General features: G+C 34.1%; 1 long non-coding RNA gene across 1 annotated transcript; it reads right to left on the bottom strand.

Annotated features, from left to right (window-relative positions):
* Nucleotides 1-5053: 5053 nt before the first annotated feature.
* LOC142634301 (uncharacterized) lies at nucleotides 5054-6136 on the bottom strand. Its single transcript, XR_012844106.1, has 2 exons — nucleotides 5947-6136; nucleotides 5054-5476 (listed from the first exon to the last, which is right to left on the bottom strand). It is a non-coding gene; the product is annotated as an uncharacterized LOC142634301 (long non-coding RNA).
* Between the last annotated feature and the right edge of the window lie 1239 nt (nucleotides 6137-7375).

Genomic DNA, 7375 nt, shown 5'->3' with positions numbered 1-7375 from the left:
TATATAATTAAAGTTGTATTATCTCTAGCATTACTCAATTTTTTGGAACTTCTTAAAAGTAGAGAAAAAATGTAAAACTATTTTTTTTCTTATATCTCAAAAAAATATTTTTTTAATTAATTATATGTCAATTTTTGCTCCAAAATGTGGGGCCTTTCTTTAGTAAGAGGCCCTAGGCGATTGCCTAAATGGCCTAGGGCCTGCCCTGAAGAGAACCCTTACTTTTTAGAACAAGCTCTTATCCATGATGTATTTTTTAATATTTTGGTTGAGTAAAGCTTTCGGATTTTCTATAAAAATAAAGAATAAAAAAAGGGCAATTCGGATAGTCGGATTAATCTAGTAATTGGCTTCTACCAAAAAAGAAAAAGAAAAATAGTAATGGGTAAGCATTCTCCAGAACTAGCCAAGTGACTAATTAGGCCCATAAGAAGGTTGATTTATTGCACTCTCAACACTAGGCCCATTAACGGAGTTCAGGTTCTGTTCCTCCCCAGCTTATTGATATCTTTTTGCGTTCTCAATACTAGTGAAAGTCACTTTTGGAGGTGGGTGTTAAGGAAGTTTTTACGTTCTCACTTCACCCGTGTAAAAGATTTAGAACAGAATTATGGAAAAAAAAAAACTATCTTTACAAAGCACAGTTCATGTAAGTTATAACTTATAAGAATTGTACATTTTCACCCAAAGTAGCAAATATTAGTGACATTTTCACCCAAAGTAGCAAATATTAGTGACATTTTCACCTGCCTCGCCAGCAAAATCTGTGATGTTATTTGCATTTCTTTGGGCTTGAATCTAGCTTGACCCAATCCTTCAACACGACAAATGTCAGTAGCCTTTCTTTGGGCCCAGGAGGCCCAACTTAGTATAAAGCCCTTCTAGGCTTCTAGTGCTAACCCTAGACCTTGTAGCTCCTTTATAAACTCTATTGTAGATACTAGCATTTGTACTTCACTAATAATATCAAAGATGTAGCCATATAAGGCTTTACAAGCCGTTGTAATTCTCTGCATTCTTCCTCTATTTTTCTATTCTCTCACTTCCATTCACTCTCTACAATATTGCTCTCCTTCAATTTATTTAACATTTAAAAATTAAAATATTATAGAAGTTAACAATAACAATAATAATGGTCGCAAGGACTTGGTTACAATAGTAGAATGATATTGTGTGATGCTAGTAGTGATGGTGGTAGACTTGATAGTGGGCACTAGTGGTGGACACAGTCAGTGTCGGCCCGGCCCTTCTGCTAGGTCAATTAGGTAATGGACTAAGGCCCCTAGTGGAAGGAAACCCAAAATTTTGGAAAAAAAAAAAGGGTAGCATATATAGCTTGAAAAATTAAACTTTGCCCCAACATATCAACAAATTATTTTTGGCCCCTAACGAATCTTGGAAAAAAAAAATCTGCTCCATCATTTTGACCCAACAAGAAAAAAATCTTCTAGTCTAAACAAAATCAATTGTTCCAAAAATAAAGTCATTTTACCTCTAGACAAACCAAAATTAAAACAATTACAAATCAAAAAACCCAAATCCCAAATTTTTTTACCCATACTATTTCTCTCTCGGTCTTGCTCTCTTAGCTCTGCCTTAACAATTTGCGTAATCTCATTCTTCCTCTCCACTAGTCACTACTAATACAATTTGAATCCCTTCTGTTGGTGGCTTGGCATCGTACCTTCACTTCTTCTCTATCTGATCTATTGTTCACACTCACACACTAGTAGAATCAGCTGAGGTATGATCTTCTCTTCTCTAATTTGAGTTTATTTTCATCTCTCTTCTTTGATCTAAGATTTGATATCTCTCTCTTTGCTGCCGCTAGTCTTGACTCTTGTGTTTTGGGTTCACTGCTTTTCTTGAATCTGGGCTGTGGTTGATATTGCTATTAATAAGACTTGTGGGCTGGTGTTTTGGTTTTTACTTTTACTCTCTCTCTCTCTCTCTCTCTCTCTCTCTCTCTCTCTCTCTATATATATATATATATATATATATATATATATATATATACATATATATAATCTTGCGTTTTATTTCTTTTTCATGGGGTGTGTTTTATTTTTATTCCAAATCTTGCGTTTTGGACCTTTTTATTGTGTATTACTACAACAAAAGCCTTCAATCCAAATAAATAAAAACATTGGAACACGTGTAACTAAAACAAAAGGAAATCACAATATTAAAGGATTATAAAAAACAAACTAAAGGAAAAAACAAGAAGAAAAAGTATGCATCTCAAAAAATAAATGTTGAAAAAATTTGAATACAATTATTTAGTTAGATAGTTTGCATCTCAAGGGCAAGAAAAATAAAATTTAAATAAAATATTTTAAGATATAAAAATATTAATTTTACTAATATATAAATATAAAAAAAGCTCATTTTAATTGTTTGCCTAAGGCTCCAAAATGTCTAGGGCTGGCCTTGGACATAATGATGCTGGTAATGGTGATATCAATGATGTCAACAGGGCTTGAACATAGAATTTAAATGCTTCAAAATTCTAAGTTCAACATAAATGATAACATTATATATGCTTTTTGCGACAATGAAAATGTTGCCATGAAGAGATCTAGGATATCGAAGCTTGTCAAATTGATTGGTTTTTTTCTTCACACATTAATTGGAAAATTCTCGCTAAGATTTTGTTCTTCCCTCGTTGGAATCAAATCGGCTTATGAAGAATGTTTGCCTATTTTTTATTGAAGGAATTGGGTTCTAAGGATTTTATTTAGTTAGTTAGTTGGTTGATTTTATTTTATTTTAATTATATACATATATATATATATATATATATATATATATATATATATATGTGTGTGTGTGTGTGTGTGTGTGTGTATTTAAGAAATGGGTTTATATGACTTTAGAGCCAAATATGGGTGCATTTGTGATAAGTGGTGGAACTAGATTTTTATGAATGAGGGGACCTGAATAATTACAAAAATAAAATTAAACCAATTTAATAGTGTCATACAAGTTGCCTGTGACTTTCGAACTTATCTTGGTGCCCGAAACAATGCTTCTCATCATGCCCCAGAACTCCACAAATAAAGCAAAAATTGGGAAGCCTTTCGTATTTGAATGTAACTTAGTATTTATTTCCTTCTGGATTGACAATATTTCCACCTCTTCTCAGGGGCTTATCAATGGGAATGTCCACTCGTATCCGCATAAATTTTGCTTGTTCCAATGACCAAGATCACCCATTAGATTCAATATACTTCCCCAAGTTATTGCCAAGGTCCCTCCCAACTTCTTTTGTCATACTTTCAAAGGGAAGACCCCAAATTTGAATCCAGAACGGAGAGTGAGTGAACGAGATATTCATTACTGATAACCCTTTTCTCCATCTACAGAGGAGCAAGAGATTATTGTCAAAGTTCCAAGGACCGTTTCTCTCTACCCTCTCTATTTGATAACTTGAGCTGAACTTGAATTGGAAGATATTTTTTCCACTCTTCGATCCTTAAATCCGAACCCATCTTCCAGGCTGATCTTAGAGTGGATTTTAGAGCTCGCATATTCTGATGCCTATCTGCTAAAAGTCGTCCAAATAGGCTCAGCGCACACTCATCCAAAAGGTCTAATCTGCCAGTGGTTGATATGGAGATTTCTTCTTCCTCTTCTTTAGTGAGCTGGAGATGCTGAATCTCATCAATGATTGCTTCATCCATTTTCGGTGGGAGGTTTAAGCCAAGCCTTGTGGGCTACTTGGGACCCAAGAAGAACCCGTATTGGAAGGAGGGAGTAAGGGCTCGTGCTATGGCGAGAGAGAGGGGCTCCTACTGAGGGAGAGTTTTTTTGGAAAAAAAAGTGGTTATTTGTTTGTTAGTTCCTATTCTTCCCAATGGTTGAATTATTTTTAGCAAGTCTCTTCTTTTAGGTATAGGAGGAAATAGAGTTTTAATATAAATGGGTAATCCCTAATAGGTTCTAATGGGACAAAATTTCTACGTTAAACCAAAAAAAAAAGGCAATTCTGTAAGAGGAAATTGAGTTCTAAATTTTAATATAAATGGGTCATCCTAATAGGTTCTAATGGGACAATTCTATACGGAACGGAAAAAATGGGCTTGAGTGAGTTTTCATGGTCATAGTAGTGCTTGGACTAGTACGCCTAGTAGGTCCCCAAAATAAAAATCGTCACATTCCGCAGGGCTGAGGCCCAATGTGGATTTGGCTGCAGGTGGGCTGTTACTATCAAGGCCCAATTTGGTTTTGGTTTCAACTTGAAACCTGAATTAAAAGAAATTAAAATCAGTTTTTAATAATTAAACCCTATGGCCTAAACCTTCCTTCATTTCACGTTAGCCCAACATGGGTTTTTAAACCAAATATGCGTAGTCTGTGTATGAAAAAAAAATTATTATGGTAGATTAGATTTGTGCTTTTGAGTCCCTTTTCATGGGGTGGGAAAAAATTGAGATGAGGTGTTTTGTTTTTTTACAAGTTGAGGAGTTGGCCAAGCCTTTAGTAGCTCAAGGACACCTCTTAATGTTAATGGAAATTTCTAAAGGTCAAATTTTTACCGATCAGTCAATCACCTCATTATAAATATTGAATTATTAAAAGAAAAAATTGTTGGGAATGAGCTCGTGTTTTTTTTTTTTTTAATGGGAGAATAGAATAGCATGATTCACAAAATGTTTATTTTTATTTTTTATGTACATTTTATGGCCTAAATAATTGAGACCTTGCATTTATGTAATGGAACACCAAATTGAGGAGTGTGAAGTCCGATGGGTTCTCATCACATTAAGGCACAAAAAAATGTTGTTATTGTGTGTGCTAACGCCGGTTGAAGGATGGCACATGCGTCCTTGGCCATTCTACTAATGCAGCCACATGCGTGACTAAAAAGTCTAAAATTTTCTACCAAATTTTCAGCCAATGAATCATGCAAATGCTTTAAAGTAAATTCAATAATGATTTCTGAAGGAGGTTCCATATCAATAGTACTGTCCCCTTCTTCAAGAAACAAAAATGCTTGCCACATCATATTTACCCAAATTTAAAGCCTAACTCTACCATAAATTGAGGCTGCTTTGTTCTCAAAATCTCTCTTGAAAATTGCATATATTAACTCATTAACACTAAGCCATCAATGGGTATGATTGCATTAAAAATATGGCCCAAACAAATTGGGGGTTAATATATGAGTAGCCAAGTACCTAACTTTTCTTAAAGTTTCTACCATAACAAAAACAAGATTAACCATAGCCATAGGGGATTAAGAATTTATGTGGGCAATGGAGCTCAGCTACCAGAAACACCTCATCATGTTGATGAGAAAATGGAACATATAGTTTTCTCGATCAAGGAATTCGGTCCTAACCAATCGCTCCAAATTCAGGTTTCGAGGGAGGAGACCACTGTGGTAGAGTATGGTAGTGACAGAGGCTGCTGGTTGAGACACTAGTGATGTGAGCAGTCTCACTATTGACCGAAACATCAGTGGCATAATAGTCTGCAACAGAGCATGAAAAAGCGTAAAAAGCCATTACAAAGCCCAACAACTCATTTGGTAAAGTCATATACAAAAAACTACTTGATATGGCATAAATAGACTCTATATTATTATAGACTGCAAAAGTAGCAGTAGCAACATTAACACTAATAAACAGAGATCAAAGAAACACCCAGAAACAGTTAAATCCCTCAAACCTACCTTTTGATCCATTAGCAGTGTTTTTTATGTGACTGAAGCATCAATAGCATAATGTGCTACAAATATGATATAGTTCAAGTTCAACATGATGAACATCTACATATAACCCACCAAATAAAATAAAAAAACTCAAGCATAGATACACAATAGATGTTAATCAACATTCTTCCATGTATTGTTTAAGCATGGCCTTGATTACTGACACATAAAAGAATGCATGCATTCAATAATACTAATCACACACAAACAGAGAGAAAGAAAGAACATACCATGGCTTTGACTTATGATTGTGAATGAGGAATTTTGGGTGGAACAAAAAGATTCACGTTGAAGATACAGTGGATCTTGGCATTGAAATCATGGGCTGATAGGAGAGTGAATAAAATAAAACAGTTTGGTAGCAAGTTTAGTTGGAGATTCAAAATGCTGTTAACTGTGAAAGTTCAGCTGTTATTCAATATTGAGTATTGACACCTAACCTTCAATATGTGTAAAACAAAAACTGAAAAAAAGATGGGGAGAGTGAGAAGTGAGAAACCCAAGAGAGAAAGAAAGCAGGGCTCTGAAACGAGTGTTAACAGCTGTTGGGCCTCGTTGATGTCAACATTGGGCCTATCGACACACCTCAACCACTGTGTACCCAACAAATTGCACTGTCGTGGCAAAAACAAAGGTTATGAGACTTATGAGTTATGACCCTTTGTTGCTTTTTATAATTTTTCAGGTACTTCTTTGGTTTTTGTTTTTGCCGAAGCTCAGAGAAAAACTAGGAGAGATCTGTGAAGAAAAGTTGAAGCAAGATAGTAAAAAGAGAGAGGCTGCGGAGTCTACAAGAGAGTTTGAGAAAATCTAAGTCAAGATTTTATTGGATGCTCTATTTAATTCCACATATGTATGGAGATCTTCCTAATTATTTATTTGTTAGAAAATTTACTTTCTGGACAAGAAATTTTGACTTTCTGAAGAAGGGAATTGCTTTTCTAACAAGAAAAAAAAAGGGAAAAAAGTACCCAGGCTAAAGTTTCTCAAAATAAAATAAAGGTAAAAAAAATTGGGCACTATTTTTAATTTGGTTTTTAAATTTTATAATTTTCATTTTGGTTCTCATATTTTTAAACTTGCGGTTAAAAATATATTTACCAAAATGAAAATTGTGAAACCTGAAGACTAAATTAAAAATAGGCCTGAGTCCTTTCCTTTCCTTCCCCGTGTGTTTGTTTTTCAAAAAAAAAAAAAAAAAAATAATTGTCCAACATTACTTAAAAGAGTGTAATACTCTCTGTTTATTTCAACAATGATATTTTTTAAAAAGTGAGTCATTTTCCAAAAAAATATTTTCTATAAAACTATCTCATTTTTCAATGTTTGGTAGCAACCTTAAAAGAGTTGGAAAATAAACTCCTAATTTCCCTTATTTAGTTTGCTATGAGATAGAGTTGTTTTCCAAAAAAATTTAATGGAAAACAATTTCTAAAAATAAGCCATACTTTTTATATTTACCAAAGATGGTTTTCCTTTGACTCATCTTTTTTTATGCTACCAAACACTGAAAAACAAGGAAAACTATCTTTACACAAGGTTTTTCATTGAAACAAACGGAGCGTAAGAGTGTGTTAAGTGTAGTATAACTTGCCCCACACTGGCTTTTGAGTGGAATTTGTGATATGTCTTTGTGTTATAATCCCTTTCCCTTTCTCT

The sequence above is a fragment of the Castanea sativa genome, chromosome 5, assembly GCF_040712315.1.
Source record: "Castanea sativa cultivar Marrone di Chiusa Pesio chromosome 5, ASM4071231v1".
Lineage (NCBI taxonomy): Eukaryota > Viridiplantae > Streptophyta > Magnoliopsida > Fagales > Fagaceae > Castanea > Castanea sativa.
The sequence above is the reverse complement of the archived record's forward strand: the minus strand, read 5'-3'. Positions and strand labels throughout refer to the sequence as shown.